The sequence below is a fragment of the Sus scrofa genome, chromosome 15 (genome assembly GCF_000003025.6).
Source record: "Sus scrofa isolate TJ Tabasco breed Duroc chromosome 15, Sscrofa11.1, whole genome shotgun sequence".
In the NCBI taxonomy this organism is placed as follows: domain Eukaryota; kingdom Metazoa; phylum Chordata; class Mammalia; order Artiodactyla; family Suidae; genus Sus; species Sus scrofa.
Window position 1 is genome coordinate 7,630,001 of NC_010457.5, and position 7,974 is coordinate 7,637,974.

Genomic DNA, 7,974 nt, shown 5'->3' on the forward strand with positions numbered 1-7,974 from the left:
AAGCCTTAAAAACAAATCCTAGTTACAAATTTAAGGAACTTGCCCAATAATAAGTTTACATGAATTTAAACTGAAAAATTGTTAATGCTTTTGCTCCAAGATGTGTGAGGGCCATTCAGGGGCTGTAGGGCCCTGGATAGACACACAAACAAGTGTGTGTATATCTGGAGCCCCACACATTGTAATAAACACAGCTGCATTTATTTGAGTATGTGATCCCATGTACATGAAAAACATTCAAACAAACACACTCAGCAGATTTATTTGATTGTGCAATGGGGCAATTATTCAAATAAACATGCTCGGTGCAATTATTTGAATCTCACATTGCATGTTCATCAGTCACAGCACTAAAAAAAAGGGTGGGGGGGGAAACACCAAAGAATTTACATGGGAAAAAAATATATGTGAAAACAACCTTATTATAGATTTTATAGGGTTAGCCAAAGTTATGGCTCCCTTCTTAACTGTAATTCCACTATTCCATATTCAACGGCATTTGTTGCTAATGATTAATTGTTTCATTCACTTGGCCATTATATTAGAATGACCACAACATTCAGATTTATACAATAGCGAACTTTGCAAACCTGAATTGGGTAGAGATATGGAATCTCTATATTTCCAGTGTAGAATAGTTCTTTCCAGACATTTTATGTCAGGGGGACACTGGTCAAATTATTATGGCTTTAAATAGCACTCCCAGAAATTAAAAAAAAAAAAAAACTTTTATACATGCAACCAAACATTCCTACATTTAAAGACATTTAAAAAAATCACAGGTGACTCATCTGGTCATTTTATATATTGATAAATATTATGACATATATGTGAACACATCAAGAATCATATAGGTGTACCAAGAGGCAATTTCTGCCTCTCTTAAGTATGTACTGACATAACCTAATATACTAAAATGGGAAGGGGCGTTTAGTCACTGAAATATGCATCGTGTAACAAAGATGAAGAAAATACATGGCTTGTGCCCATCATAAAAAAAGATTCAGACTGAAGGCTTAGCTTTGGTTTTTATTCAATTAAATTGTTAAACTGTGCACAGTGATTTTTTTTAGAACTTGAGACATTTGTGATGTTGGCTGTTTAAATCTTTGTTACCTTCGCTGTGAATTGAAATTGTACATATTTAGTAAATCATGCAGACAAAACAAACTTTTTAGACAATATTTTTATTGGAGAGTTTTCTTTTCCTGTATCCATGTTAAAAAAAAAAAAAAGACCTCCTTTCCCAAAATAAAAAATGTCAATACTAAATTTAAAGAAGTATAAAGGAATGATTGCTTCCTTTAGAGCTAAATATTTAAATAAACATGGAGATAATTGGCAACATGTTCTTTTGGGCTAATAGGCCGTGTCCAATGTTTTGGGTCTGATGTTTCAGAGGGCCTCTTTTTCAAGGTTGAAGCTGATATATTAATCTCTGAATTAAACAAATGCTATTAAATAACAGAAATCAATCCCTCAGTATTCATTTGTATATAAAATATGGAATTATATAGAAATGATGATATGATGCTGAATAGCCACAAACTAAAAATTTCTCTATTAAACCAGTCACCTACCACCTATAATCTAGTATGACATGTTAAAATGCTCCAAAATATTGCAAATATGAAATGAATAGTACTATTCCCATTTGGCCTTGAGATGAATATGACAAAGATTCTAATAATTTTAGTCAAAGAAAATGATGAGTAAAAAATACATGAAGATTAAAGTGGTGACAAATGATCTTTTAAGTATTCTAATTGGTCTTTCTCATTCATATCTTTGATTCCACAGAAATTGCAAATCCTGATGATCCTGATTTGTAAGTGCACCCAGTCAGCTTTCTCTCTTTCACTCCACAGAATATGTCTGTTCGATTTGGAACGAAGAATAAGCCCCCAAAATGTTAAAAATAGACTACTGCCCTGGCAGGAAATTTAGCATTGGCAAGCACAGTACTCAGAAAGAACTGATCTAACATAAGGAAACATTCAGAGCAAGATTTGTGCATTATGATCCTGTTTTGACCATTTTCAGAGCAAAGGGAAGGAAGACAGAGATTGAGAGAGAGAAAGAGAGAGAGAGAGTGTGTGTGTGTGTGGGGGGGGGGGTGATTGCTAACTTCTTGTGCATGCACTTGAAGAGCCAGTGTTGAAAAAACAACAATACCCAAGAGATGGACGGAATCTGAAGGAGGAGTGCTTTGGAGACATACATTGTTATCGTACCCAAATGCAAAACACTTAAAATGTTGATACTGGAAAAACAAAAGTTTCGTCAAAAATTCTTCATTACTTATAAAATATGCCAACAATAAAACAGAGAAAATACTCATTTATCTTTACTCTTTTTATAGGAAACTTAGATTTTAGTGTGTGACCTTTCCTTAAGGGAGAATCACTTTTATCCATTCCTAAAACAGTTTTATGACAGGATAAAGAATTACAGTTATCCTTTATTCTAGTTTTGTTAGGGACGAGAAGAATACAGTCTTCAAATTACTTGGAAAACAATATAGATGAACAGAGGAATATAAATTTAGAAAGGAAATTCAAGAACATCCCTACACTCACAGAAAACATTATGGTGTAGTTAGTAACCACAAGCAACCTAGACCTTGGTTTTTATGTCTCTTGTCAAAGATACCACTTCCAACACAAATGCTATTTCCCAACCCTGTAGTGCAGCTCGGGATTGGTGCACACAAAAAGGGAGAACACCAGCTATTGAATAACCCTTAACCACTTCCTGCAGTCCTGAAGCATTCCGTAGAGGTCTACCACTTCATTACTGAACATGCTTAGAAAGTGTGAGCTCATGGGTTTCCGGTTGCAGGTACATCGAAGCAAGAGGAGAAAAAGAGAAGTACAAACCGCCCTGTCCAATTTGTTTTAACACTTAAAATGCCATTGTTCAGAGAGTGGACTTGAGAATAATCAGCCTAACATCTAAGCAGACATTCTTTCTTTCTTTTCTGCATTAGAAAGTGTTTTCATATCAGCAAAGACAATTCCATGAAAAGGAACATTTCACTCACCTTTAATGGTGAGGGAACATTAGAAAAATCTTATCAGAACACAAAGTGTTCTAACCACAAGAGCTGCTTTATATGTACTACTGTAATTTTCAAAATGAAAATTGGAATAGTGATTTGTGCAAATGCTTTTTAAGGAATTGTCATGATCCCCTGAGTCAGAAGCCTTCACCTACCGATCAGCCTGTAACTATGTTATAAACTCCTTCATGACCTGGTATCTACACTAAAATAGTCAAAAATCTTGTTCTGTTCTTCAGTAAAACCCTCCTGTGAATTGGGTTGGAGGCATATCCTGAAGATTGTAGCACTTAGAAAAATAAAAGCAGTTAATTCATCTACCATTCACATGTTATAGATGAGGAAACTGAAGTCTGTATAGACATGAGACCACACTGGTTGTTTATTTTTACCCCACAAGGATCCTGAAAGTAGTTAAGCATGGACTGTCAGAACCCCAGGCTCCTGACAGTGTTCTCTACAACACGTCACAGTAAAACATTCCTTCGTGTTTTACTGTGGCTTAGTGGAGACAAATCTGACTAGCATCCTTGAGGATGCAGGTTTGAGCCCTGGCCGTGCTCAGTGGGTTAAGGATCTGGTGTTGGCATTGGCATTGCTGTGAGCTGTGGTATAGGTTGCAGACATGCCTCAGATCTGACGTTGCTGTGGCTGTGGCATAGGCTGTGGCTCCAATTCGACCCCTAGCCTGGGAATCTCCATATGCTGTGGGTTTGGCCCTAAAAACACACCCCTCCCACCCCTCGCAAAAATACTCCTTCAGATGGATAGGGAAACATCATGAGGAATGAGTTTCCCTACTTCCTGCAAGAAGTTCGTTCTTATCTATAAGAACTCTTCCATGAAAGAGTGAAATGAAAATAAGCTGCTTTGGAACCCCTATACTACTCTAAGATGACACAACATCATCTGAGAGCTGTTAACCAAGTCTGGACTAGAGTGTCCTTCCACTGAGTGACAGAGACATTCTCAATTTTGAGAAATGCTCATTGAAAATTACTAACTACCAGAGTTCTCATGTGGAACAGTGGGTTAAGGATCTGGCCTTGTCATTGCAACTGCTGTGACCCAAGTTCGATCCCTGGCCCAGTCATGACCAAAAAAAAAAAAAAAAAAAAAATTACTGCTGTTCATACTTTTTACCCACTAGTTTGCCCAAGATTTTTTACTGTGCTTATGTTCATTGAGGAGTTATGGCACCATTAACCTCTCCGCCCACAGTTTTCAGCCTGAACCCACTGTGTGAGTCCCTAGTGCCATTCTTTCTCTAGTCATGGCTTTTCTGAACCCCATGTATACTAAGTGACCCAGAGGGTGTCAAAAGAAGAAATAGGGTATAATAGGAGCAATTGGAGATTCATAAATCCACAAGAGGGGAATTGGAATAGACTAAAATGGATTTAAGAATAAGAAAATTAGAGTATGGCAGAATCTAGATACTCTCTAATGGGACTCAGAGAGCATAAAAGCCCATATCATCTTGTAGGGATTGGAAGAGATGAGAGCAGAAGCTAGCTTTCCAATTATGCCATACCTGATTTTTTGACTTCTCATGACGCTTCTACCACCTCAATGATGCTTCTATTCTATTCTCTTTAGTGGCCCTAAAAATGATAGTGATAAAAAACAATTACAACACTGATAGTTATTCAGTTTACTGAGTGCTTGACCTGTGTAAGGGCATAATACTGGGTACCATAGAATATATAAAAATGAACAAAATTGCTGGCCTTAAGTTTCTTATACTCTGTCAGAGTTAGACTTACACTAAGAAGTAGAATGCCGAGTTCCAGGTTCGGTAGGGTACTTGCCAGTACAAAAGTCCTACAGTCTCCCTTTTACACCATAGTGTTTCCCTTCTTTAAACACAAAACTATATCATTCCCTCAATAATGTGCATTCTGTTTAGGGATGCTATATAAGACACTCTTCTACTTCTTAGGGATTTAGTGGCCATCAGACAACATCCCCACCATAAGGAACCAACATTCTAGTGGAAAAGGTAGAATAGAAAACAAAACAAGGAGTTGTCTTGTGGCACAGGAGGTTAAGGATCCAGTATTGTCACTGCAGTGGCTCGGGTCACTGCTATTGTATGGGTTTGATCCCTGGCCCAGGAACTTCCATATGCTACAAATGCAGCCAGAAGAAAAGAAGAAGAAGAAGAAGAAGAAAAACAATTACATAAGATCAGTACACGTAATGCTAAGGGTTTTGTTGAAAATGAAAGAAGATGATGTCATAGTGAAGGAGATGGAATTGGAGGACAGGCAGCCTCAGCTGGGGCACAGGGAGGAGAGCATCAGGGAAAATCTCTGTAAGGGCATGGCATCTGAGTCGAGCCTGAAGGATGAGAAGATGGGAGCTGAGGGAAGATATGGAGCGAGAGTGTTCCAGGAAGAGGGACGAGCAGGTGCAAGGACCTGAGGCAGGAATGAGTTTGGTTTTTTGAGCATAAAAACATCAGTCTAACCAATTGCATAGAAAAGGGAGAAGGATAGAAGCCAAAGTCAGATGAATAAGAGAATATGTCCCAGCCCTACGAGGGACTCCCTCTGTGAATGTCCAGAAGGAAGCACTCAGGAATTTGAAAGGAGTTCCCCTTGTGGCTCAGTAGGTTAAGAACCTGACTAATATCCATGGGGATGCAGATTCGATCCCTGGCCTCGCTCAGTAGGTTAAGATGTTTCTGTGGCTGTGGTATAGGCTGGCAGCTGCAGCTCCGATTGGACACCTAGTTTGAGAACTTCCATATGCCACAGGTGCAGACCTAAAAACGCAAAAAAAAAAAAAAAAAAAAAAAAAAAAAAAGTTACAACTTGACAGATAAAATTCAGAGAATTATAAGGAATTAGACTTCTTAAGTCCTCGTGTCCAACGTCATGTTTCCATAGGTGAGAAAATTGAATATATATATCTGTGAGATTTCCCCTGTGGGAGTCAGGAGACATGGGTTATTGTTCCCAGTGAATAGCCCAGAGATGAATTTAGTGACCAATTTGTGGTCCAAACTATTGCCCTCCCCTGTAAAGTGGGCAGCAGACTTCTGTGCCCCTTCTGAGTTTAGATAAGAGAAATCTCACTTCTCACACTCTCACCAGACCACCTGCCTCGTGTCTGGTCACAGGCAGATCTGTCAGCCTAGAAAACAGAAAGGATTTGGGCAAAAGGAAATCTGTATTTTGGAAACTAAAGCACTGAGTACTGCAAAAAGGCCGCCACAGTGGATTGCTCTCCTGAAAGCACCTGCCCCGATCAACACGGCCCACTTTGGTCCCCACCATTGCCTGTTTGCTCAGAACAGCTGTGCTAGAATCAGGCATGAGCAAGGGCCCCAGCCATCTCCCCTTTCCCTGAACTTCTGAAAAATACAAAAACTCTCCAAGCTGAGAGAGGAGCCAATAAGAAGTAAGGAACATGCAGCAGGTGGTACCATCTGTGCCTGGCTAATTCCAGCCAAAACAATCTGCTCCCTAGAGTTCCCAGTTGTGGAGAAGGAAAAAGAATCTGACAGTGGCAGAGCCAGGGAGGGGGTGCAGCAGGGCAAGTGCTGAGGCTATTATTCAGATGTACTGCTGGTGGGAGAAGTAGATTATCGATGCCAGTGAACTATTATCTCTCCCCTTTTCTCTTTACAACCACTGTTGGAAATTCTTCCAAAGTCTCACTAAGCTGGCAAGTATCACATGCCACACCTGTGAGACAGACATGCAGGCATCCCTGTGAGTCTGTCACCACTGTGATGGGAGGGACAAACATTCCACAGCAAGACTGGGAAGCACAGCCCACCCCAAGATGGGAAAATGGGGAAGGGGGAGGGAGCTTATGTTTATTTTATTCTATTTTCCTAGCAACCGAATTCTCTTCCTCTTGCCTCTTCCTTCTTTGAAAATTATCCACGGTTTAGAGCAGGCTTATAGTCCTCATTTTTGATCCTGGGTTGGCATTTTCTAAGATAAAATTCTTTCACTTGGTGGACTTCCTGGTGAGGAGCAAATCTCCTCCCCTGGCACACTTACAATCATGGGGGAATAAATGCAAGCAATGCAAAGATGGATCAAATTGTCTGTGGTAAGAACTTTTCTTTAAGAAAGTAACAGATAGACAAGAACCATCCTTTTCACAGCATGGAGGAGACAGTGATGTTTTGAGGGTCATGGAAAGACCTGTCCTCCTAAAAGGAAATGTTACCCACTGCAAAATTTCCACCAGCAACTTTAGGTTGAGGCACTGTCTCCAGGAAGTCATCTGTTCAATGCAAATACCTGGGAGGGTTAATATTTGCCTATTGTCATCCTCCCTTAGATTAACTGATGAATTTATAGCTGTGAGTTGAGCTCTGAGGGGGTGGGGTACAGGCAAGTCCCCTTTTATTGGGAGAAGAGAAGGTCTGGATTTCAGGTGCTGACCCAGAAAGCTGGGAGCTCATGGGCAGGTCCTAAAGGAAGGGCAGAGGGTGACTGATATTAATCCCCTGCCTAGGCTGAATTGTGTCCCTTGCAAAAGGCATGCTGAAGTCCTAACCCCTGATTCTTGTGAATGTGACCTTATTTGGAAATAGGGTATTTGCAGATAAAACCAAGTTCAGAGGTTGTCAGTGGGGTGGGCCCTAATCTAACATGGGAAGTGTCCTTATAAGAATAGAGAAATTTGGACATAGACACATGCAAGGAGAATGCCACGTGAAATCAACAAGATTGGAGTGAGGCAGCCACAAGTCAAAGAAAGACAAGGATGCTGGTCAAAGAAGGACAAGGCTTCTGGCCATCACCAAAAGCTAGGACAGAGAAATAGGACAGAAACCTCAGAAGAAAGCAGCCATGCTCACTCTAGCCTCCAGAACCTTTGGACTTCTAGCCTCCAGAACTGTGAGAATACATTTCTGTTGTTTTATGACGCCTAATTTGTGGTAC

At 40.0% G+C, this 7,974-nt stretch overlaps 1 protein-coding gene across 5 annotated transcripts in view; it reads left to right on the plus strand.

Moving 5' to 3' along the window:
* ZEB2 (zinc finger E-box binding homeobox 2) overlaps positions 1–1,347 on the plus strand; it is a 132,469-nt gene extending 131,122 nt beyond the window's left edge. For all 5 annotated transcript variants that reach the window (XM_021076506.1, XM_021076507.1, XM_021076505.1 and 2 more), the window contains one exon: positions 1–1,347. This exon is cut by the window's left edge and continues 4,180 nt beyond it. The gene's annotated coding sequence lies outside the window, so the exon portion shown is untranslated.